Source organism: Harmonia axyridis, chromosome 5 (genome assembly GCF_914767665.1).
Source record: "Harmonia axyridis chromosome 5, icHarAxyr1.1, whole genome shotgun sequence".
NCBI lineage: Eukaryota > Metazoa > Arthropoda > Insecta > Coleoptera > Coccinellidae > Harmonia > Harmonia axyridis.
In genome coordinates, this window is record NC_059505.1 from 32,697,988 (window position 1) to 32,725,138 (window position 27,151).

General features: G+C 37.6%; 1 protein-coding gene and 1 pseudogene across 12 annotated transcripts in view; both read right to left on the minus strand.

Moving 5' to 3' along the window:
- Positions 1-27,151, minus strand: part of LOC123680809 (disintegrin and metalloproteinase domain-containing protein 11) — a 656,359-nt gene that overhangs the window by 319,322 nt on the left and 309,886 nt on the right. The window lies entirely within an intron of this gene.
- Positions 4,268-5,077, minus strand: LOC123680814 (annotated as a pseudogene).

Genomic DNA, 27,151 nt, shown 5'->3' on the forward strand with positions numbered 1-27,151 from the left:
TGCTCATTTTTCAGATCTTATCAATATAACTAATTTGGGGAGTTTTCAAGAGGTTTCAAGAAAATTTATTCAAACACCGACGAAGGATTATACAATCATCGAGAAAATGACACAGATATTCAATGACTTCGACGATTTTATGTTTTATTTTTATTATGATTTCACTGAATCGGGGTCGTTACGGACGACATCCTTAGGAGCCTTGGCTATTACTTCGTGAGTATCCAGAACTGACATATGAGTGGTTCTTAGGCCAGTCAGCTCCGAGCATTTGCGCACTATGTGTTCGGTTTTTTCTACCTCCTTTCCACAAAGTCTGCAGCTATCATCTGCTGACTTACCCATGTGGTACAAAAAGTATTTGCACCGACAGTGTTCTGTCAGCATTACCTTCATTACCCGAAGCTCAGCTCGTGTTACCTTCAGGAGCAAGACCCGGAGTATTCCTCCAGAGGGTTTTCCTATTGTTTCTCTCTTATTGTTGGACCGCTGTCTTATATTGTTATTTTTCCACAGAAGGGCTCAGGACTAAGAGATGTCATTTCCTTCAATACGACAATGCCTCGGTAACCATAATAGAGTTACTTTATTTCCTCTGGCAAGTTACTTTATGGTATTACGAAATTCCCCCTTTGAGGTTTCTTTTGAGATACTCTTGGGCGCAAGTGTAGACAGCCTCGGTTTTCATGATAGAGGGCTCACTTCCCAAGGATCTAGAGGAGTTTCTTTGTGTAATTGTTCGACAAAATCATTATATTCTATCGTTCTATCTAGGTTTCAGTGTTATCATACATACAGAAGATGGAAATGACACCATGTCTTTCATGAATAGACATGATACTTGAGGTTTACTCAAAGCCCATTACACTATCTTTAAAAAGATAGACATATGGTAGTAGTTAGATTAGTATATTATTATTTAGCTTTGCTATGGAATTTTATGGGCAAGAGCAGTATATTGTCTGAAGAAGGAGAAGCAATCAACGACCTCTTGTATAATTTCAGAATTGATTTAATGAAATAACCCAAACTCTTCGAATAAAAATATAATACTCGAAATGGTTTGTCAATCGACCCTTGTTTCCGTCATTGTAACCATAACATTCAAACGAATCCTCACAGCACGAACGAAATCATTTTCGGATTTGCCTACAACATCCAATAAAGCTGCAAAACAGGCCTCAGGCTGTCGTGCCGTCGAAGAACGGTCGCCTTCATCGTTAAATTCGGCAAGCGTTAAATATTTATGTAAAGCAGGCTTCAGATTAATGTCAACGGGCTCAGCGGGCAATATTTCAGCCATAACATGACAGAAGATGGTGAATTTGTCAACGCCTCCCTGCCGCTGCCTATTGGACAATACGCAGAAAATGTTTATGGAGCTATTACCTCCCGGGCCAGAAGGGAAAACTGATGTCTTAAGGCTGAGCGGCGTTGTACGCTACTTAATGGGGATGTTGGAGGGTGGTTATTTATATCTTCTCAACGCGACGAGTGGCGCTTTATTACGGCAGCTCAGGAACTGGTGCTCGGGTTGATTTGTATCGACTAATAAGGTAGTGCGCTCGTTCAACTTGTCCGTTTTCTGTTCGTCTTGGAAATACTGCTTGAAGGAAGGGGTTTTCGATTTGTTCTGACGCCTGAATGCTCAGGATGATGTGATTTATTTTCGTGTAAGTTGTACTCTGTTATTTTCGACTGTAACACTGGAATGAGGACTCATCTAAATTTAAACGAAATGAAGAAACTCGAGAGTATTACTGATATCAGTTAGATGTTTTTGTATGCCTCTGGAGGAATACTCCGGGTCTTGCTAAGAGAAAGAAATAAGTGGTTCTTTCACCGATCATACTAGAAGCCTGAAGCAACCACAATCTGAGCTTCTGGTAATGGTGAGACTGCTTACCATATGGGTAAGTCAGCAGATCTGGATCTGCAGGCTCTGTGGAAAAGAGGTAGAAACCGGCAAACACATGTACAAATGCCTGAGTTTGACTGTCTCAAGAACTACTCACATGCAAAAGTCAATTCTGGATACTCACTAAGTAATAATTCAATTCTGGATACTCACTAAGTAATTCCTAACGATGAAAACGGTTTCATTAACAGCATCGACGGCCTCCCTGGGATTGTATGAATAGGAAGGATGAAGAAAAAAAATTCAATTTGGTCGCGGTTCTCAGTAGGCTAACAGAGCCATTATGGCCCCGATTCAGTGAAATAATAATAATAATTCCTATAACTAGATATATAATAATTCCCATCTGTCTGAAGGTATTGTCGAAATTGATTTTCTCGCAAAGTTTGCTCTAGTGTTTATAAAATTTGTCTTTCACTGATAACTTCACATTAGACTTATTTTTTTTTACGATCTATGCGATATTGAATACGAGCCATATCGTTTTGTAGTTTAATACTTCATCTTCATCTCCGGACTTGGGAACTGGCTCTATGATGCCAACTCTAAAAATTCTTGGGTATTCAGAAGTCTGAAAATATATTGGAATTTACTACAGTATCGTTAATTGTCACCTCAACTATGGTGTCATATTGTGGGGTGCGTCCTCAGATATTAGACTTGCTTTCATCGGAGAAAAAAAACATTCGCCTGATATTTGGCATAAAATCTCAACAGCCTTTTTGACTTTCATCAATAACACAGTCGACAGTAGTATTATATGCTTACCACTACACAAAATGAGTGAATCTGAAATATTACCTACTTTTGCTGGTAATCATTTGCTCAATGATTGATTGATTGATGACTTTTTTTTAAGAAGAAGATCAGATTAATGTCAATTAAAAAATGCTTTTTAGCAATGGGGACTTTTTCTCTGACATGAGTAAATTCTTCATTAATTATTGTTTCGTTTCTTTTATTGTTTGAATTATTCAAATTTAATTCTTCTAGTAATATGATTTTCCTTTCAATTGAAATTATTCTGATGTTAACATCAAACTATATCTCTAGAGAGAAATAAAAATTAATTGATTGATTAGCATCAATCAGTGGCCTGTTCTAGTTTCATTATGTCTATGTCTATATCTCCTTCAAAACTATCAACCATTTGGAAACTAAGGCACGTGGATAAAAAACAGTTATACACAGTCACATACAGCAGGTAATCAGTGGAGCACACTCGAAAAGTCCCAAATTCCATTAAGGCAAGTTTTTCGGAAAACGAGATTGTATTTAGTTCAATCCAGGTATCATATGTTTGAAATTTGAGTGGCTTGTGGAGTCAAATTATGGAAATATTGCAAAATTTGAGGTATTCAAATTTCAGGTTCGTTGATTATTTTTTTAACGATGGAAAAAGTCAATCAAATTGGCCTTTGAAATAGACTTAATGAAGTATTGTCTCTGAAAATAGGCATTAAGTTTCGAATTGATGTATAGTGCTCCAAAATATCGCACAGTAACGATCACACTAAACAAATCTTCATGAAAAACATGAAGTGATGATGAGTAAAACCTCATGAGCAAATTATGAATGAGATCACGTGTAGAAGAGTTGATTCAAACACACTCTAAGAAGCGAATAGTGGCGACACTTTCATCAAGACACAATCATCGAATCTAAATTGAAGAGATGACCTAGAACCGGTTATTTATAGAACCTGAAGAACTGCAAAAACTATTCATAGTTATCACTAGCAAGAGTCAGTTGACAGACTTAGCTGATATGCAAGGCGTAGCCTCTAAGAAATGGTGGTGAATATAATTTAAGATTTCAGACTTTGTAGAGAGGCATCACTATACTCTAAACACTGCACTGAAAGTGGAAAAATGCAACGAAGAAATCTATTTTCAAATAAAATAAGAAAATGTCAAAAACAATTCCTTCGACTCGGGGAACTTCCAGGAAAAGTCTTCACATGCCTCACATAACAATGAGAAACGTCCGAGATTCTCAGATAAATATCTGGCATGTTAACTGATTGAAAATCATCTGGTATATGAAATTCTTCCGAGAGAAAACGCTTGTTCCCGGATAAGCTCCCTCCGGAGGTGCGGGGGCGATATCCTCCTTTCTCCCTCTACCGATTCAAATCGTCCGTGACGAATAGATGAAATTCATTGAAGTAAAAACTGACTCATATTTATTGCCTCCAACATCTGCCTCCAAATTCAGCGAAAACTTTCTCCTCCAGTCACGCCTCGTAGGACACCAGGAGCAGAATGCTGCTTGTGTTAGTTTTATTTGGGGGAGTTGTTGATAATGGCCACCTCGATAGCAGCGGCGGCTCGTCAAGGGTGGAAGAGTTTAGGTCCTAAAATATTACACAGTTTCTTGAAATGGAGGTTCATAACCTTCAGGTTTATCTACTCTTTCGCCTGCAACACCTGGTTCAGAACCTCCTTTACCACTGTCTCCATGGAGGTCTAACAATTTGGAAAGATCAAATCTGGGCTTTTTCAACACCTTTACCTTACGTATAAATACATACCCTGGCACATCTTTTCAATATCTTTGGCGATTGAATCGGGTAGCAATTTGTTTACTACTTCTTTCAAATCACTGTATCCTATATCACGGTTGATGATTTCAATCATCTTCTTGCGGATGGCTTCAACCTGAGTATGTTGTGCATAACAGGTTCTTCTTGTAGATGCAGGGTCTCTGCTAGTGAATCCAATACAGAAAACTCTCAATAAATACCCATCAGTGGTTTTCACATCGGCAGATGCTTCAATAAGTGTTTGCCATTTTTTCACCATTGATCTGAGTTTATCTGTAGTTGAATCCATTCCATGGAAGTTGGTAAGAACATTACGTCCTTGAACATCTTCAGCAATGAGCTTGAATTTCCCGAAAGACCTATCAGCGTCATTGTCATTTTGAAGATCAGCTAAAGATACTTCAAAGACTGGTCCTTTAAGACCTTCAGATGCAATTCTGGTACCTTGAATACGGTTGACAAGTGTTTTACCAACTTGTCTGGAAGTAAACATAGACGGTGCTTTGACATCGTACCAATCTATACGGGTAAAGGGATCAACTACCTTCTTCTCAACTCCCTTCTTGCCACTTTTCGACAACCCCTTATTTTTACCGACTGCCATGTTTGCAAGGTAGATGTAGATGTACAAAAAGTTGAAACCATTGACTACAGAAAATATAAGCCAGCAGTATACTGTCGGTAACACATTCATTACAATATTTCTTCTTAGGTTACTTCTCCATATACGAAATGTAATTTCCTCAAACATTTTGCTGCTGCGTTTAAGGAAGATAGAAATACTGATCACTCTTTGAATGAAAAAAAGAATTTGGTCTCCAATTCTGAAATTCTGAACTGCAATTATTCCTAATCTCTCTGCTCTTCGTACAATAATGATTCCATTTTTCTTTGATTTCAATAGTTAGATTAGTTCGTAGATGGCGCAATACTAATTTCTGCTTTTACAGGTTCAGAGTTTGCGTTGACCATGTGCAAACATGAAATTCCAGTGTTCTTGTGTTCTACTTCTCTGATTTTGATGAACGCCTATGGGTATTCGGATAGGATCGCAAAGATAGGATTGAACTTTTGAGGATATACGGTATGCTCTGCTCATGCGAAAATTTTATTCGGTTTTCCAATTTTGCGGTCAACTATTCCAATATTGGTGAAATTTAGCGTGGGAATGAATGTAGGTTTATGAAAATTTGGGCAGGATTTGCTGAAATGTCCTATATACTACGCATTCGGCCAGCTTGATATTGATGAAAGTCGGTTTGGTTACTCGGAATGAAAAATCTATCGCTGCATGGAAATTTCAGCTTTTTTTCATAACACGTGAAAACAAAAACCTGAAGAAAAATTACTTTCTAGGAGCAAAGCAGAAAATTTTGTGTTTATTTCACCAATACCTAACTTGTGTTTTCCGGTATTTTTTTATAGTAATCTCAAAAAAGTACCTTACCATTACAGCAAGCAGTACTTACATTGCTTACTGACTCTTAGCTTAGGGATTATTCTTATACATTTCAACAGTTTTCGTGCAATCTTTTTCAATCGGCAGATATGAATACATCGGGGGACTCCAATTATGTTATATAGGGAATATGTTACAAGTTAACATAGTAGGATTTGATAAATCTTATACAAAAACATCAAAGGAGTCTCTGACTGCAAATTGGTGAGGTTTCGATTCTGAATCGACCTCCACGTTGCCTTTGAGATATATTCCAATATAAACTACTATATATAGGAGAAACCACTTTGGTCGATAGCGAAGTTCTGTTCCCTTTTTAACAATACACGGATTATATTGACAAAAGAAACTCAGACAGGAGTTCAAGAAGCAAAATCTCCAGGAAAATGATGTCAGTTGATTCCCAAAAGCGTCATATTGCGAGGTATTGACAACTATTCTTCGCCATTATTCAGAATTTGTTTTGACTATCCCTTTTTTTGCTTTTCTGTTTATTTCGTACCGAAAATGTTTAGATTACTGTCACTGTTTATGTTGGATAGATGATATGGAAGCACTGTGACCTCATTCAAAGAGCAGTTGTGTTTTGTTATGTAGATCCGAATATTTCAGATATCAGTTCAATATTATGTTTGTGTGGATTGATTGGCTTTCTACGATTGTGGATTCAAAAATATATGGAAAAATAGAGTAAAACCATGGAATCCAACTTGTATGAATCGATATCGATGATGGGAATACGTCCACTTGGAATATGAATTACTACAGGTAGGAAAGGATTCTTAGCACAAAAACATTGTCTGGTTTCCTTTTCAAATCAAGAACTCAGGAAAGGGGTTTCAAAAGCTAAATACCCAATAAATTTTAGCCGGCTGTATCAAAAAGTGTCATACTGCACAAGCTGTTTTTTTTTTGTCTACCTTTTTTTGTTTTTCTAATCATTTGGTATAGATAATGATTGCTAATTATGTCTCTATCTTCGTGGGAGGAATGATATGGTAACACTGCGTCCTCATTCAAAGAGCAGTTATGTTTTGCTATGCATATCCCAATATTTCAGATACTGGTTCAATATTATGTTTGTCTAGATTAATCGGCTTTGCCGGATTATGGAGTCGAAAATATATGGGTGAATGAAATTGAACCATGCAGTCCAACGTTTATGAATGTAAATATTTCAACAGATATCGAATTCCCAATTGGAATTTAAATGACGATGTGGTTCCTAAACTAATACATGTATACTGTTCCGTTTGGTTAAATAGTGCTTATGTTCATAAAAGTGATGCACAGCTTAACGTTTCTATAAGAATTATTATCAGTGGAACTATTAAATCCACACCTTTACATTGGTTACCAGTGCTATCATACATACTTCCACTTCATATTCGTAGACAGGTCTCAGTCAATCTAGAGAACTTATTTACAATTATATCTCACCTCCCAGTTACTAGAACTGCTAAATTAAAGTCACGCAAAACTGGATTGATACCTTTTTTCAATCAAATGAAAGTGACAAGGAAATTTGGCGTTCGGAATGGAGTTCTTGCACTGTCTTCAACAAAAGTATAATCGTTGATCCTCTAGAGAAACTTCTAGGTTGCAATCTTCTAAGGAATACTTGATGTATTTTAAATAGACTTAGAAATGGTCATGGTTGTTGAAATAGTATGTTTTTCAATTGCATTCTATTAAAAGCCCAGTGCGGTTAAGAAGAAACCATTGACCACTTGTTGAATACTTATCCAATTCATAAATTTTATGGTGGTTTCCAAACTATCCATTCAGTTTCAGATTCTTCTCAGAATATGGGTCGCTTACTTCGAATCAATATAATGAAAACTAACATTTATGACTGCTTTCTGGTTCTTTTTTTTTTCAGATTCAATTATCAAATCGTCAACCGTGAAGAGAAACTATCGGGATGATTTTGTTTGGATGAGGAAGAATCCCTTCAATATCAATAAGTCAGCTTATTCTGTAAACAAAGAGGAACCAGGCACTGCAGCTATACTTAGAGACAGAGTTTTTGCTGAGGTTTTATCTGTGCTCTTGTATCATACGTTGGAATGTATGATGCCTCGTTTACATTTCTTCTGCTAATACTGAGATTACATCTACACAAGCTTTGTCGTTTGAAGTTGATAATTTTTTTGTATTGTTCTGTCTCAATAAAAGTATATACAGGTATCACAGGCTACTTTGTACGATAACATAGTTCATCTTTTTTTCAACCATACGTGGATAACACTGACGAAAAAAACTCACCCGAGGGTTTTATGAGTCGAATCTCTAAGAAAATTGAAACAGCTGAATCATAGCAGCGTCATATTGATCTCTTTGTCAAAACGAAATCCACTCCAATGGGCGAAATCACCCAATGAGTCCCATTACAGAATCCTACACAGATTATAATCAAATCTTGCGCCGTTGCCCACCAACCGTCCAGAATAAGTTGCGTTAATATTCCACATTTTGCCTCCACATTTTTGGCCGAATTCCCGGCCCGAAAGCCGGCAAACGTACGCCGGCATAATCCGCTTTGTTAATCAAGTGTATACAACGTTTCGAATCCGAACATTGCGCATCATTATGCCGCATTCCAAAACGGCCGTTCATTCATATTCATGACCACGAAGCGTCGGTTTTGCGTCGGACGTCGTCGCCCGTAACCTGTTATGAGCCGATAGAAATGATGTCATAAAATCAATCGTATAGAACCCCAATCAACCTCCCCCTCGTCGACTCTATTAAGAATTTAATTGCATTAAACAGCAGACTTGGCTGTCACCTCCAAAAGCAGAGCGTCATATCGTAAACAGGCGTGAAAGTTCGGGAGCTGTTCAACTAGATGGAGTGCTGTGTCAGGTTCCGAACTCTCTTGATACTTCGGCATTCAGAGAAGTGTTCGATGGTGAAAATTGTGATCTCGTTAATGGCAACAGATCTGTAGGTGCGAAAGGGAAATATACGGCCTCCCTTACAAGGGAAATGCATTAAATAAAGTGTTCAATGGAGAATATTGAATGGAGTCATATACTTTTGATTTTATTGGCCTATATTTAGGTGAGCTTTCATTCATTAGATGATAGCACATTATGCAAATCATTCAACCGGAAAATATGTACATTTTGGAAATGGAACGAAGGCAATTTTAACCAGTTATTAATGAAAAGTTCGTTCAGAAACTGGACCATTTAATAATCTAGATGCCTAATCCAACGTGTTTTTAAGACTAAAACAGATTTTTCCAACAAATTCATAATGAGAATTATAAAACTTTGAAAACCTCTATTGCAGTTTAAGATTATTGAACCCTGAATTTGCGATCACAATATGTCTTTCTCCAAATGAAAATTCACCTATCTTGACGTTACCAGGAAAAAATCAGAAATATACAGCTGGACTGTTTTATGTTGGCCTATAGATGTAATGTAAACGGTGCATTATACATTTTAACCTATTAAGTTTGAAGTAATCATAATTCATTTAAATTAATTTGAAGATTAATTGATAAGAGTAGTTTTTTCTCCACGATTTCGTGCCAATTGATATGATACAAGAGCACAGATAAAATCTTCAGCAGAAACTATGTCTCCTCGTATAAGAGCAGTGACTGGTTTGTGTATTTGTTTACAGAATAAGCTGACATATAAATATTGAAGGGCTTCCTCTTCATTCCAAAACAATCTTTTTCATCCTTTCTCTTCACTAACGGTTATCGACTTTATAATTTAATCTGAAAACAAAGGAGAAAAGAACCAGAAAGGAGTAATAAATATAAGTTTCCAATATTTTGATTTGATGTTAGCCTCCCGCATTCTAAAAAAGAATTTGAAACTCAATGGATAGCTAAGAAACCACCATGGAATTTATACATTGAACAAGTATTCACCTAGTGGTCAATGATTTCTTCCACCCCACACTCACATTGTAGGCTAACAATAGAATGCCATTTGAAGAGCATGAGCGCCTCACTAAGAAAAAGAGGAGATTTGAAGAGAATACTATTTCAACGATGATGACCACTTCAAAGTTGATTCGAAATTTACTAAATTTTCCTAGGAAGATTGAAACATAGAACTTTCTCTGAAGGATTAACGATTAGACTTTTGTTGAAGACATTGCAAGAACTCCATTCCGAACGCCAAATTTCTTTGTCACTTTCATTCACATTAGATTGAAGGAAGGTATTAATCCACAAAGGTTAGCGTGACTTTAATCTGGAAGATCTAGTATCTGGGAGGTAAGATAAAATTGGAAATAAGTTCGGGTAGAAATGAAATTTTTGTCAAGATTTCTTGACTGAGACCTGTCTACGAATATGAGGCAGAAGTATATGTGATAGATCTAATAGTTCCACTGAAAATTCTCATAGAAACGTTAAGCTGTCCATCAATTCTTTGAACATGAGCACTATTGAACCAAACAGAACAACAGTATTCAGCAGCAGAAAAAACCAAGAGAAAAAACCAAGATCAGAGCTGGCGTACGCAGAGTGGCCGTATCCAGAAAAATATTTCGGGAATGTTCCAGACAGTGAGGAATATTGAATATGCAATACCCTCCTGTAAAACACCCCAAAAATTGAACCTTAAATGAAAAGAGTTCGGAGGCCAAAAAACTATAGTTTGACTTTAGACTGTTCACTGAAACTTAACTGATGACGTAAGACCTCAGGATCAGGGAAAATTTCCCGATCACATTCGCTTAAGGCCCCAATATACAATAGCAATATCACAAGAAGGTTTGTCTTGTTCAAATATCCATTCCCAAAACAATTTCTACAAGAGTACTTGCTGGATATTAGCTTTAAATCAACCATATTTTTATATAGTTTCAACATCTATTGGCTCAGTTGTTGAGATTGGTATGAACCATTGAAGTATTCCCAGAATCTCTTTGTGATCGCTGATTTTGTATCCGAGCTTATTTATAAGATGATCTATAATACCACCGATATTCTAAAATAAGTTTGGGGATCATCTTCAGTAGAGTAGTTTCATCTATGACGTTGGCGAGGAAGAAGTCTTGGTAAATGATTTATTGAGGTTTCTGCTGTTAAGAAAATCCTGAAAAACTTAAGATCGATTGTTATTCGAATGATTTCGAAGTTGACTACAATATTTCATATTAATGTGGTTAACTGCAGATAAAGGTCAAAAGCATACTTCACTAGTAAGCATGGACTTTAAGGACTATGATGCTTTAGAAGATGTCTTGATACCGGGAGGCCCTATTAGGCTTGCTGTTTTTACAGATGTTTCTTGTGGTGCATCATTTCCAATTTCTATTAACTTGTTATAGGTTTGTAGGTAGATCTGGCAGATCCATAGAGCCGATGAATAACGATAATGATGAAATAAACTGAATGTAATTTTCATTTGACTAACAGCAAGTAGTTGTTTAGACCAGATTCTCATTTACTGAGACCGATACAAAATAATCTCATGAGAGTTATCAATCATTCTTGAAAAACTCCTAAATCAACACATTTTGAATATTTTCGGATTATTGTAAGGGAGAATCGAAATGAATGACATTATTTAACCCCCAAATAGTTTAACGCATTCAACCAACCCTCATCCCGTTCCAAAGATCTTATTGATCGGACTCATGATTTAAATATTTCGCTCCATTGTACGATTCAATCTCGCCCACCCTAGTCCGCAATTTTCATGGCGTCTTCTACGCGTGAAACCTGTCACGTTGGGGGTAAATTTAAGCTGATAATAATCGATAGTGGACCGTTTTGGGTCTGCGATTGAATTTTCGGAGCCCCAGGCCATTCTGCGGATAAACCTGAGGTCTTTTCCGAGAGGAAACATCTTCTTAGACTACGAGGAGGGTCGAGGGGGTCTTGTAGGTTATCTATTTTCTTGGTAAAATGTATATTTCGCACCTAGGAGACGGAACCTGAGGGGTATTTTGGATTTTTTACTTGTTTGGGGTGTAGGGATGAGTAAACAACAAGTTTTTTTTGTTCTTTCAACTCGAAAGAATCACATGGATGTTTGAATCGTTGTATTTTGAGAATAAAATGCGTTCATTTCCTTATTTGAAAGAACATAATAGATATGTATCCGAGGTCATAGTGAATTTATATTTCATAAAATATTCATATTCAGGATAGCCTTCATAATATTGATGTATTGATGCCCCATGGGAAAATTATTCAGTACTAAGGGTGTTTTTTAAGAGCTATAGAACTTTAAATTGCAATAAAGCAACGATGGATTATTCCATTGACATGAATTTTATTTATCCGCAAGATAATCTTGTGGCATTACTTTTTAAATGTGATTTCTGTTATATGACCGCCACGGCTGGCTCGGATGTAGTCCAATCTGGACGTCCAATTTTCGATGACTTTTTCCCACATTTGTGGCCGTATATCGGCAATAACACGGCGAATGTTGTCTCCCAAATGGTCAAGGGTTTGTGGCTTATCCGCATAGACCAATGACTTCACAAAGCCCCACAGAAAGTGGTCTAGCGGTGTTAAATCACAAGATCTTGGAGGCCAATTCACTGGTCCAAAACGTGAAATTAGGCGGTCACCAGACTTGTTTTTCAATAAATCGATTGTGGCTCGAACTGTGTGACATGTTGCGCCACCTTGTTGGAACCACAGCTCCTGGACATCTTGGTTGTTCAATTCAGGAATGAAAAAATTAGTTATCATGGCTCTATACCGATCACCATTGACTGTAACTTTCTGGCCATCATTGTTTTTGAAGAAGTACGGACCAATGATTCCACCAGCCCTAAAGCGCACCAAACAGTGAGTTATTCTGGATGTAACGGTGTTTCGACATACACTTGAAGATTAGCTTCACTCCAAATGCGGCAGTTTTGTTTGTTGACGTAGCCATTCAACCAGAAGTGCGCTTCATCGCTAAACAAAATAAAATGGACGTAGTGCGCGATACGTATTCCGCACAGAACCATTATTTTCGAAATAAAATTGCACTATTTGAAAGCGTTATTCCGGCGTGAGTTTATTCATGATGAATTGCCAAACCAAATTGAGAATGAATCATTTGACAGCTGTTAAATTGGTCGCCATCTTGAACAGTAATGCCAACTTAACCTCGAAATAAAACACACGCTATTGACAACTATTCTAAGCATTAATTTAGATTTTGGTTTGACTATATCTTTTTTCGCATTGCTATTTATTTCGTACCGAAAATGTTTAGATTACTATTTTTGTCACTGTATTTGTTGGACAGACGATATGAGAACTCTGCGTTCAAAATGCAGTTGTGTTTTGCTATGTAAATCCGAATATTTCAGATACTGGTTCAATATTATGTTATGTGTGGATTAATTGGCTTTTCCGGATTGTGAAATCGAAAATATATGGGGAAATGCAGTTAAACCATGCAATCCAACGTATGTCAATATTTCAACAGGTATGGACGATGGGAATATTCCCACTTGGAATTTAAATGACGAAATGAATCGGCTAGTTCTAATATCTACTCATGGAGCTCATGGAAATTTTTATTTACGCCTTTTTCAATTAGCCACCTTCTCTAAGTGTTTCCAATACAGAAAGTGGCAATAATTGTTCTCCTCAGGCTAATGACCATAGCAGTCTATGCCTTCATTCAAATAAAAAAAAAATAAATTGTTCTACTGTTAATTGTTACAAGACGATCTCACCAGCAGAGTCGAGCCTTATCCTTTGGGACCATTTCCCTCATAAAATTCGAAAATTACAGACATTGTGAGGAACTGATAAAACCTTCTGCTAGGTCAGCGAACGTCCAAAAATTTCGCCAATTAGTGTTCACTTCAGATTCTTCCAATAATTCAAATAATAAATGAAATAGAATATATACAGGATAATCCCAGAATTGAACGAGTATTCGCTATAACAATTTGCTATATCATGCAACCCCAAAACCTCAAATTACATGTGAACAAAACAACAATATGACCAAATTAAATATCAATTATTCCGAAATCAACAATAATACAACAAGAGAATAAAGCCACAACTGATCCACTGAACCATTAGATATTAATGTATATTATATTCTAATAATAGTCCATCGGTGGAGTTATTGATATTATATTGGATGAAATATTTTTATTTGAGTGATTTTCAATTAAATATGCAAATTGGAATATTTGGAATCCGATAGTTTTCCTAATTGTCGAATTTATAATAAGCAGAATATTTATCATTTTTTCTGTCTACCTGATGAATTCCAAGGTTTGGCAACTATTGCTCTCCTAGTGTCATCCGTTGTTCACGTCGTTTGGTACACTTGAAGTTTGTTCTCCGAATTTCTGATATATTTAGGAATTTATCTCAATATATTTTGAGTTAATATGAAACGTTGATTCACTATGGGACATAAGAAGTGCGTTCTTTTTGGAGATACTCGCGAATTGAGTAAAATATCTTATAACTATTATGTTTTAATTTCCGCGCGCTTCTTGTCAAATTTGATAGTTCATGTTGGGGAGAAAATTTGTTTACTGAAAATGACATATGCTCCCTCTATCTATGTTTATTACTCTGAGACTATTTGGATAAGAAATAAGGAATCATCTACATCCTTGAACTACAGTGTCGAATAGAAGAACCGTCCTATTCAGACATTCAACTTCCGAAATAACGAACCGTAAAAGAATCCTGCAGGGCCACATCGCTCACGTCCGGTCCGATATAAATTCCGCGCAGGAATTAGCAGGACCGGGACAATGGCATTACAGGAGAACGCATTAGTTTGGCCGTTGAAGCGTTTCCGCTCTGCGCCAAATCAAATTCTGAATTTTCACAACGCGATACGTGACGCCACCGATGTGCATGGCGGCCGGCGTAGCAGGATAACCAGCAGGAAAAGGGGTCCTGCAGTGGGAGCTCTCTCCCTCCGTTAATGACATTGCCGATCGGACCGTGACAGGAAAGATGGAAAAACCCGCAGCACGAACGTAATCGTGTTTTTCCTGCGGCGTTTCATACCTTAGTACGGGCGGTCCAATTGTGGGAATTGATGAGAGGTTGCTTTACTTTTCCAAAATCGGGACTTGGTATTCGGAGAGGTGCTATGTTGAATATGAACACGTCGAGGATAGACACACATATGTCAGATGTAAGGAGATTCTTTGCCATAGCAAGGACCACCTCTCTCGGCTTCTGAAGAGCTTACTAAGCTGTAATAAATATTGAGCAACGATGACATGAGAAACAAGTGTCTTTTTCTACTTATAGCGAAAAATGAACTTTTGCATCTACCACAGACCAAATCATTGTGACCATCTTAAACCTTCATCCAGAGAAATTCCCAGAAATGTTACACAATCTTTAGATGTAGTTACAGTATCTAAATGGTGAAGAACAAGTTTCTTACCATATGTACCCAATGAAAAATGAATACATTCAGTCTATTCAATATTAATTACAAGATTATTTTTATACAAAACAATCAAGTAGAAACTCGCACAATATTTGGAGCTCTTCGAAAGAAGAAGCCCTAACAGCAAACGATGTGTTGTCAGCAAACAAAATAATTAAACACATCTTCGAGAATGATGGTAACTCGTTTTGGGAATAAAATCTAAATAAGGAAGGTTTTCATTTTCCTATAACTGAGCGGAATATGCAACTGTTATGGCGTTTATTTTTCGAAATACCAATATGCAAATATTCTTCAAAATAAAAATGTAACTATGAGAAAAAATAAGAAATTACTGCATTGCAATTTATTGTGGCATGTTTAACTTCGAGACCAGATACTACATTTTATTTCGAGGAACTCAACTTAATTTTCTGCCCACTAATAAATATGTGTAGGACTGTGAAGAATCTCAGGAATGCTGTTTTTTTTTTGTCATTATCTCAGTTCAGGAAATCATTGAGAAACTGTGAAAGAAATGATTTTTTTTCTTGATTCATTTATCATTTCTTCTAATCTCAATTATATGTACCTGTTTTTGGCGTTTAACCTGTTGGATATATTTTCAATGAAACAATAAATAAGCATAATACTTCTGATGAATACAAAGTTCTGAATTTTGAATAGCCCGCTATCTGGGCAGCTGTCACTTATGAAGTTGTCATTTAGAGACATTTGACTAGTAAAACTACGCCATTACTGAAAATGAAACGTTTAAACAACGCATTCACTATAAAAATAATGAAAATTTTGTAGTCACAGTTGGCAAAACTAAAGCACTTTTGGGTCGTCGTGAAGCACCTTCTCATCCGGAATAAATGAAACTAGTATATAACTTCAATCTGTGATTGTGGACAAATTAGTGATGTGAAAAATCAAAATCATGTTTTTGACTCCAGAACTACTGAGAATTTAGCTGCTGTATAGTTCGTGCCGGTAGTGTGATAAGACCTCACTCTTTCGAAAATGAGGCTGGTGAAATAGTTACGGTGAATGGATTGCGCTACCCAGCTATGATCAATGGTTTTCATTACAATAACTGAAAGATATTCCTGTGGACGATGTTTATTGATGCTTTGTGTCATACAAGCAACGAAACTATCGATATTTTGCAAGAAAAGTTTCTTGGTCGTATTATTTCGCGCAGAGGTGATCTCAATTGTCTACCAAAATCTTGTTATTCAACACTTTCAAAATTTTTCATTGGGGTCCCGGGGAAGATAAAATCTATGCTAATGCTCCACAATCGATTCAAGACCTCGAAGATGGAATTCGTGAAGTTATCGAGGATATAGAATCGAAAATGTTAGAATTGGTCATAAAAAATTTCATGAAGGGGATATAGTGCGGCAACCATAGTCGTGGCAGCCATTTGGCTGATATAATTTTCCATCGTTTATGGCATACCTTCCTCTTCACGATGAATTAAGCATTCATTGATTTCTCTTAATTGGAAAATCCTTTACATGCTCTCAATATTATCGGAATCAGTTACGTCTAAACTGAAATGAAAGCTAAATTTCCTGCAGAACAATTTCTGCCGAGTCCTTCAATATCCAATAATGTGCAATGCATCAAAGTTATATTTCACTTCAAAGCTATAAAAGACCGTTTGGTTAACTCCCACCCCACATCTCCCCTTCCAGCTCCCTTCTAAATATCCAGGACCAAAAATTTGCATATTCCTCATATCCAAATAAACTCAGGGTGACATTCGCAAAACACCGCGTTGAGAGCTCCGATGCCCCTCTCCATCAACGCCATCTCACCTACGCTATTTTCACACCGAAAACACCATCCCCGAGCAGTGATTCATCATATTCAAATACCGAATAAAAATGGCTTATTTTAACCTTTCAGCGGTGCCCATTCTTCACGGTGTGCTAGGTCGGCAGGTCGCTTAGGTGGGTGCTAACACGTTTGCTGCTCGTTGCGTTACGGAAGCACCAGCCACTTTACTACCTACACGGGGACGTTTTCTGCGACACGCAGAAATCTGCGACTCGCAGAATTGTCACGTGAGGGTCCGGGGTGTAAACATAGCGGTCGAGGGTGGATATTTGTATTCGCATATTCGGGGTTTTTTTTCGGATGATGTGTGCAAGTGGTGGGATCAGGAGTGAAATATTGGGGGGAATACAGATGATGTAGAGGGGAGATAAGTGTTGGGATGCTTTTACTGAGTTTTTTTGGTTTTTTTCTAGAAGTTGCGTTCGGGATATGAACTTGGGTGACCTTTTGGGAGGCTGAGAGGTTTTTGTGGATATTGTCGAAAGGGAATGGAAGGGAAAAACAATACTGAAATGACTTCCTGAATGTTAAATAGACTCTCACTAGAATTCGTCTGGAATCTTCATTAAGGTTTCTTGGAGTTGGATGGCAACCGTCTCAGATTCTTCAAACTGAAACTAAATACTTGTACAAGGATTTCCTTTTATAATCAGAGAATTGGCAACCCTGATAAACGTCGAAAGCCACGTAGCCATCGTGTAGTATGACATTTTTACCATAAAAGTAGGGTACTCAAAACGTTTCAACATTCGGGCACAAATGTTTTGTTCGCTGTGAAAAATTCGAGGATATTGAACTAACTCTTGAACATTATTTTTAACTCAATAACAACACATCGATTAACTCAATTCAACCTTTGGGGTTTAAGTATCAACCAAAACCTCAGTTCATCACTAGTAGAGTGAGTTCCATATGTTGAATCAAGGACAAATTTTGTCCAGAATCAGTTGTTGTGGCAGAGAATATTGATGCTCTGTAGAAATTGATAATGCAAGATCGTTATGTAACAAACCGTGAGATAGAAACATGATTGCATTTTGGTTTCACCAGCATACATTGGTACTAAGAAATTCTCAGAAATTTCGATAGAGGTGCTTCAAAAGACATTCATAAGGTGATGACTGCTGATGAATCTTGGATTTATGCATATGAACCCAGAACTGAACAGCAGTCGACCTATAGGTCATGAAATTCCACAAAAGTTTTTCGTACTCGAAGCACTCAAGAGCGCATGGTCGCCTCTTTCTTCCCAATAACCAGACATGTGGCTACTTTATCTTTAGAGAAGTGTAGAACAGTCATTTCTGAGTGGTACACGATCATTTATTCACCTGAAGCTTCAAAGGAGAAAAAAATTGCGCAGAAGAATCATTTTTCATCATAACAACAGTAGCTCTCTCACTTCGACTTGAACCAGTGAATTTTGAGTTGTCAAAACGTCGAATTGATGAGCGATAGGCGATGATGATATATAAATGGCGTTTTTTAACTCTCAAAGAGAATGCTTATGCCTTCAAAATGCATGTTTTAGAGTTACCTGATCCGTAGTGAAAAAATTGTTTTGTAAATTGGTTGAAATGTATAGTAAAGCGTGTTGATCTTCATGGAGAATGGTTCAGAAGCAAAAAGCCCTTCAATTGTTATCAGCTTGGTGTTTTCCCACCCAGTTCTGAAATAAAAAAACTCTCTCATACCCAACAACAAACAAACTGTCTTTCTAGTGTTTTTTGTTGAGATATATTGATATTGCGTTCGTGAGAAGTTTTTAGCGTAACTGCTTGCTACTCGAGTTTAGTGAATACATTAGCAGAAGTTTTGGTTTCAGGAACATTCAGAAACGGAAAGAATTCTTTCAGACAAACATTTTTTCTGTCAATCTGAACGACCTGAAATTATAAATCAAAGATTGAGTGGAGAGATCGTTTGGCTCAAAACCCTCTTCAAAACGGTGACCATGCCAACCAATTCCAAAAGGGACCATCTACCATATTAGCAAATCTGACAACATCTTTAGAACCGTTGGCTATGACTTCGGATTTAGAACTGGCATGCCTAGAGGTTCTTGCGGTTTCAATGGTATTCATTCCGACATAGCGCTTTGAGTAGGCTCACAATCATTTGGAGCTCAGCTTGTGGAAGCTACATGCCTTTTTTGAGTAGGATGTAGAAGAATCGTTCAGAGGGATTTCTCATTTCTGATCTCACATTTATGAACTGATGGCATGTTCTTTTCTGGATCCTCATAAGGGTTCGGTTCTTGCATGTGTTACTTTTGTGTTTTGCAAGTTGATAGTCTTGTTCGTTATCTTCAAAGTCACTTTATTGTCCATGCTAGATATAACTATTTCATCACAAAATAGCTTTGACTCTGTTACTACAAGTTGGTGTATTCCAACTTCCTTGAAAAATATTTCATGCTTCCATATTATGAGCTAACCCTTTTAAAATCTCAGCAGATTGAAAACAAACTTGCACAATCTCATTAGACTATTATTCAAGGAAACGTCGTTGATAATGAGATAAATTAACGAAGCTCAAATAGAATTCCAAATTCGCTGCCTCGCCCACTTCTATCAGAAAGAACAACATCAACACCAAACAACGTTATGCCACTTTGAAAGTCCCGATAATCACATAATCAAACTCAGGGCCCCGTTGCCGGATCAGCCCAAGTTCATCCCACGGTTAATATAAACGGATCTCTTCTGCCGTCTGCAAATACCGATATTAAGTCGAAACTCTAACAAAATAAGTAAAGTTTGACGTAGTTGCATGCACTTGGTATCACACAAAGCTGCCAGCGCATGCAAGTTGGCAGTCCTGCGTCCCACACTGAATCATTAAACTGCACGAACAAGCCTCACGGACCGGAAAGTTGGGAGTGCCAATCCCGTAAAATTAAATAGTCACCTACTCCACGCCATTTGTGACATTTGGCTCCAATTATGTCATCCGGTTTAGTGCCAGTTTTAGTTCTGATGTAATTTTAAAATCGTAAAGCTCAGGTAGGATCAGTAGCTGCCGTTCCAGTTACTGCGTTTATGATACGGCAGGTTCTAGCGAATGGAGGATTCCGAGGCTAATTGTTTAGAAAATCTAGGGAATTAAATATCTGGAGTTACAGAAACGTCATTCTCAATGCTGTGCGAGTCGGTTGAGATAGAACGGGATTCTCGTTATGGAATTTACAGGCGAATTTATATGTAGGGGATCTTGTTGGATGAACAATGAACAAAGTTGCCTAGAACGGGTTAACATGGAGGTGTTTGTGAAGTGAATAGTTTAATATTTGCATATTGTGTCTATGTTCGAGGAGATAATATGATTAGGAATAAAATGGATGAATCATTCAACTCTTGTCGTTTGAAATTTAAGATTTATTTGGGGAGGTTTCTCCTGCGACTTGATGGTCTATTGTGCCCCCTCAAAGCTAATCTCGCAATATCGAAATCTATAACTCGCCCTTCAATTCCAGAGTTCTAATGAACTCCAATATCTGTGATGGCTTCAAGGAGGTTACTTCCTCACTTCTACAAGTTTCTTGTCCAAAGCAGATTTTGAGTTGGCTAGTGTTGGTGAGGCATTCCAGCACTCCTCATTTTCTGATAGACCCACATGAGGTGTTTCCTAAAGCGACGTGACCTGTGAAGAATTCAGTGAGGATGTGTAGTCTTTTCTTGAAAATCCAGATACTTTTTGGATGTCGCAGTGTCAAAGTTCCAAAAAAACTATTTCCACTAATTTTTTGCTTGGATTTGGGTTGATTTCTCTGAGGGATCTATAATACCTGAGCTATCATTGCTGACCTGCTATACTATGGTGCTCTTCCTCAATCACACAGAAGAGATCAGGCCAAGTGGAAGATACTCTTGCTTCTATACCGCTGTGACCTATAACAGAGAGGCTTTGTTTCTCATGGCCAGATGTTTATTGTTATTATGGCAGTAGAGAGTTTTGCTTGTTATTCCTCATCGTAACTTATCTATTATCTATCTCTTTTATACATGGTCTTTCGAGATTACACTTAACACATCTAGACATCCAAAGTTTCAGCTTGCAAGACATAGAAACCCTCAGTTCAGGTGGTAAATCTGATCTTGATTCATCAGAGTACTGTACTGAAGACTTATGTTACAGTTCATGGTCGTTTCAAAATAAAAAATTGACGGCATGACTATCAATAGATCATCCCTTAGAATTGATTCAGTAGATTCAGTATCTTCATCTGATTAACCCAGTCACTAAGCAAGGTCTTCTTATGACATTTATTTATGACAATCTTCAAAATCTACAGGATAACTCAAGACTCTCAGAGTTCAAGGCATGAAAAAGGGAATCTATTATCCCCATATAAGCAGCAGGTGTTTCAACCAAATCCTACATCGAACATAAAACTGCTACCCTACATTCCATTCAAAATTTAGACGCTTTCCCTTTCACCTTCGATGAATTTTCAGGACCATCAGAGTTGGCGAGTGTCGCTTCGTCTTTCACACCTCGACATCGATCTCACCTACATAAGCCTTCGTTTCCCTTCCTCCACGTCCCTCCTACCCCTTCATACCTCTCCCCCTTTCCGTTTCCATATCGCCGAGAGATTAATAATTCCCAATCGCAAGATACAATTTCTCAACACTTGAGTGTTCCCTAGCAGCCCGGGATCGATGGGATATATATCACAGAAATGGGGATCCTTCGTTAGATTAGCAGGATAGAATAGATTACGTGCAAAGACTGTATGAGAGATAGTTAGGTGCTCCGCGCGTTCCACGAACAAAGCTCGATTTTATTTATCACGTAACGGCATTAATCGCATCGTGCCCACTTAGTTTTTCCTGTTATCCTTCGCTCTATTCGCGGTGTTAAATACGGGTGGATCTCTAACGGGTTTTGGCCTCTGCTAGGTTGAAGAGGAGCTGGTCTGTTGGTTTATAATTTTCAATAATCAGGTATTGGAGTGAGACGAATCTAAAAATTCAATTAATGAAATCTCGAGAACTAAAACAGCTTTTTCCATGAAATTTGGAGAATGGTATCAATGCCGTGCTTTTTTCGATGATGCCATTTTTAAAAGGAAATCTTGTTTAGAATGAAAATAAATGTAGGATCCAGTCATTGTTTCCTGTGAATAATTGACATGGTCAACAGGATGTTTGGAGATCATTAGTTTCTGCAAGTGTCGAGGGCATGACAGTTTCAATGAATTTACAGGAAACGAATTGCTTTTGTATATAACTTAGAAAAGAAGTGTTATTTTTTCGATGTGTCATGTCGATTGTAAACCTTAAGAGATTTACTGGGGGTTGGGTACCGGATGTCACATCTGAGTATCGAGTGCTGGCCCTTCGAGAATTTTCGATTTCCAGGAATCCGCGAAGAGCTTTGTGGGCGGTACGGCAAAACTCTTATTGCACTGGGGGTGGTACTTGGTATTTTCCCCCGATATCGGAGTGGGGCTAAGGGTGTGGCCAAGCCGGAAGAAGGGAAGTCGATAGCCAGGGAAGGTCAGTAAGTTCCATTCGGTGTACAGTTCAAGTTAAGTCTAAGACGAGTTAAGAGCAAATTCGGTCGGTCAACTCAAGACGTACAACGTGAAGACGGTTCGCGGACTAGATTAAGACGAGTCGCGAACGAGTGAAAGACGAGACGACCGAAACTAGAATCAAAGACGAAGACGTGATATTCGAAGACGTTTCGAGTAAGTAACACTCGAGTTAAATACGAAATTCGGTACCGTATCTACTGTGTTTTTACTGAAGTGTGACTTTGTAAATATATGTATACATATAATTAATAAGAGTTTAAATATTACAAACCCGAACAAAGTCACGGAGAAGAAGTGGAAAGGCCAGGTAATCGAATCATACCTCTAGACGATCGATTAACCGAGCCTACATACATATAGATTCACGTTATTTCATCATAAACTGGACAAACAAATGGCTTCAATAGAAAATTCGAATTGCGAAATTGAATTGTGTATAAAAAGAGCTTTTATGCAAGACGTAAGGCTGGTATTTGCATGGTTTGATATTCTAGATCTGGTCTCGAAGGAGAACTACTCTGGGAAGTATAGAACAGAAACTTTGGTTAGATAGGCAGAAATGCTTCCAATCTGATCTTTTTCCCTTTTCTTCTAAGTGCTCCTTCTAGTGAAGATTGGCAGCAACCATGGCAAATTCGGTGCTGTGATCCAAGGTTTGGACATTCATTCCTGTCCAGTCTTTTATATTCTTCAACCAAGAGTGTTTTCTCTTTCCTTCCCTTGTTTTCCTTTTATTTTGCCCTTTATGATCAATTGGATCAATTCATACTGACCACCCCTGAATATAATATACACTCTTCGTCATAAGTCTTGACACCCCTTAGTTTCTCAAGAAATAAACAATCTATGTACTGGAAATAAGATGAATATTTTCCTCAATTAAAACAGCAATATATTCTATCAAAAATCTTTGTTTGTTACTCTCTGCCTTATGCAGGATGAGAGAAAAAAGGAAAAAATCCAAATTTATTGAATATTTATTTTTGATTAATTATAATTATTCAACAACTGAATCCAAATTCCATATTGCCACACGCCTAGGCATCTCACGAATCAAGTCATTAATGAAATTTCTAGGCATATCGTTTCATTCTCCGTGAAGGGCTAAACTCATTTCCTGAAAAGTTGAAGGTGGGTTTTGGCGATTAGATATTGGATATGTCTGGTGAGTTTGCTGACCAAGTAATTCTTTGGATATTGTTCTCTTGAAGAATGTTTTGAACCCTTCGTATGCGGTGTGGTGGGGAGGTATCATTCTGATAAATGAAATTATCCCCAAATTCGTTGCGCAGAGGATTAATAATTAATTCAATGATGTTTTTCACGTAGGTAGCACCAGTCATTGTTCGTTCAATGATAATAACAGGGGTACTTTGCGTCATTGTGGTGAAAGCCAGTCTTGGTGGTGTTCTGCCCATAGCCGATGGGTAGCTCTATGTCCAGGTGATAGCAGAGGTACTCTCAAAGGTCTTCTTGCCCTTGAATTTGAGGAATGCAACCCTCCTTATGGTACTGGTTGAGACTACAAGTTTATAGGTAGCTGTAAAGTTCTGCCGCAGGTTAAAAAAACCGCTGACAGGTGCTTTTCCTTCTGGAAACCATTTGTTATTCAAAATTGCGCGTTAGGGATTGGTGTAAATTAAGACGAGAGAAATAGTCCCTGTTTAACAAGCGTCGCTATGGGAACTTTCTCACTAATGATGTAATGAGTGACAAGGTAAGTACCAATTTTATCGTTGAAATTACTTTTCTGAGAATGCCTGAATGCCTCTGGTCCTGAGATAAGTCTCCTAGCTAGAGAATGATTGTAATTTCACTGAAATGGTTTATAAATTTAGTGGTATTATGAAACCAGCTATTTGCGATTTTCATTCAATTTCATAATTTTACTCTACCCAAAATATTCCACATTTTCCTCGATTCTTATGGTAGGTAGCCTTAGAAATATTATTTTCCGAGCAATATCCCTTGAATTTGTGGAAGGATACGGCCCATAAATCCAGTTCCTATTCGTTATTAAACAAGCATCCGGAGAATTCGTAATGACCTCATTGATTAAAACCTGTTGAGCGAGTCAAAACGATCCATATTAAGGGTGCAGCAATGAAAGTTTTATTCGAGCCGGGACTTGCTCTAAATACCCACCCCTCTGAGCGAAACTTAGGCAATTCTTAACGTATTTGAACGAACGCACCCCATCAGAGCAGGTGAAATTCAATTTCCCAAATTCATGGGGGAATAATAAATTTAATCAATTAATCAATCTATGAACCAACAATAAATTATTCAACTTTCAGGAAGGGATCTTCACACCGTGGACTTCAATGGGATTAGCTTATCTAAACTGAGGTCTGACAGAGGCCTTGGAGACTAGGAAAGTTGGGATAAAAAACAAGAATTCATAGATTGAAAACGGTAAGGAAAATAGGAAACTTAAGACCTATATTGAGACGGGTATATAAACCCGGCCATGCGTCCTTGTCGACGACCAAACGGAATATTTACGGTTCCAAGGTCATGATCAGAATTTAGTGGGACCAGCTCGGCGTAGTGTATTATAAGTTATTGAAACCCACTGAAACAATCGAAGGCGATCGTTATAGAACGCAATTAATGTGTTTGACCTCAGCATTGAAAGACAAATGGCCGCAATACAACGAGAGGCATGATAAGTGATTTGACTGCAAGACAATGCTCGACCCCATGTTGCGAAAGTGGTCAAAACATACTGGGAAACGTTGTAATGGGATGTCCTACCCCACCCGCCGTATTCTTCAGAAGTTGCTCCCTCGGACTATCAATTGTTTCGATCAATAGCACAAAGAATTGGATCGAATCGTGGATCGCTTCAAAATATGACCAGTTTTCTCCATGCGGGATTCGTACGCTGCCCGAAAGATGAAAGAAAGTAGTGGCCAGCGATGGACAATACATTGAATCATAAATATATAACCAGTTTTTACTCTAAAACCTCGAATTTCGAAAAAAAAACGGCGGAAACGAAATTGTGTTTTGCCCATAAACAAATATCACTTAACTCAATGAGTTCCGGGCCACACGATGAAAACCGATTTTTTCTTAGATATTCGACTTAATTCGCCAGCATAGTCACCTCCTTAAATGATACATGTACGCCAACGCTCCTCTATGTCCACTTTTCTTCTCAATGACTTTTCTGTATAAAGAACAAATGTTGCAGCACTTAACTCAAGTACTCGATCTATAATCTTATATTCAAGAGTTTTTGCACGAGATTTTATAATCTTAATACTACCGAGAATAAAGTGATATATCACTGGTGGTGCCACCTGTGCGTCAGGCCCGGGACTTATTTAGTGACCTGTTATTTTATCCGACATAATTCCGTAAACTTCTGTAGGAACTTCACCGAAGTTTGCGAATCGATTCAACTCCAGAGGGAATAAACACGATTTTCCATATATGTCAGTGGGACGGCTGAAAAACTCCTCAGGAAAAAAACGTGACTATTCGAAGACGGCGAAAACGGGGGCAGTTTCTCTATTTAAGCGAAAGTGAAGCGGAAGTTGACAGTCCACTCGGGAAGATGTACTGCCAACATGGCCAGAAAAGTGCTACACCCACAAAAACTGCTAGGTCTGACTTATACGACCAGTTGCAATCCTGTTTTACGATTGAAACTTTGCGCTCGTTTTCTTTCCCTGCAGAAAACAACCCCTCACGATCAGCTGAAATGGATCCGTGGATTTATAACTAAGAGTGTACACTCTCATCCTCACGTTAAAGTAGATTGAGGAGTTTGGAAAGACACGTACACCAGTAATTGCATTTCTCGATAGAATTGTTGGAGTATTTCAAGGTAGATAACGAGGAATTTGAGTACGATAGAATTCACTACAGATTAATGAATATCTTCAATGAAAATATTTATGTTTCTCCACGATTATAATAATGATTATATATTTTACTCACCTAGTATGTATCAAACATAGCGACTATTTTCAAAAGATCCACTCAAAACTCCTTCAGAATAGCCTTGACCAAAAATGTTTCAAATGAGAGTTGCTTAGTCTTCAAGGGACATCAAATGCATACATTCAATGTGATCTTAAAGTTTTATATCAAGGTCATTTCGCAGTCAAGTAGATTTTTGAGTTGGAAATATACATTTCCTTCTCTTTTTCTACACACAAAGTACTCAACATATTTGAAGAAGTGAGTTCTAATAAAGAGACAAAAAATAAATTTTCTCATTGAAAGCTACAAATAAAAATTGAATTAATTGTACATTTCACATAATTAAATGTTCGAAAATTGGCCATAATTACCAATGCCTAGTTCAAAGCTTCATAAAATAGATAAAAGCATCAAACGAGGAAAAAATAACAAGAAGGAATAAATTAATGAAAATTGTGAAAGTGAGATCTTATTCTGTGTGCAGTTGGAATGTTTCAATGTTTTTACGGAATACAAAAACAAATCATTTTATGAAAAATA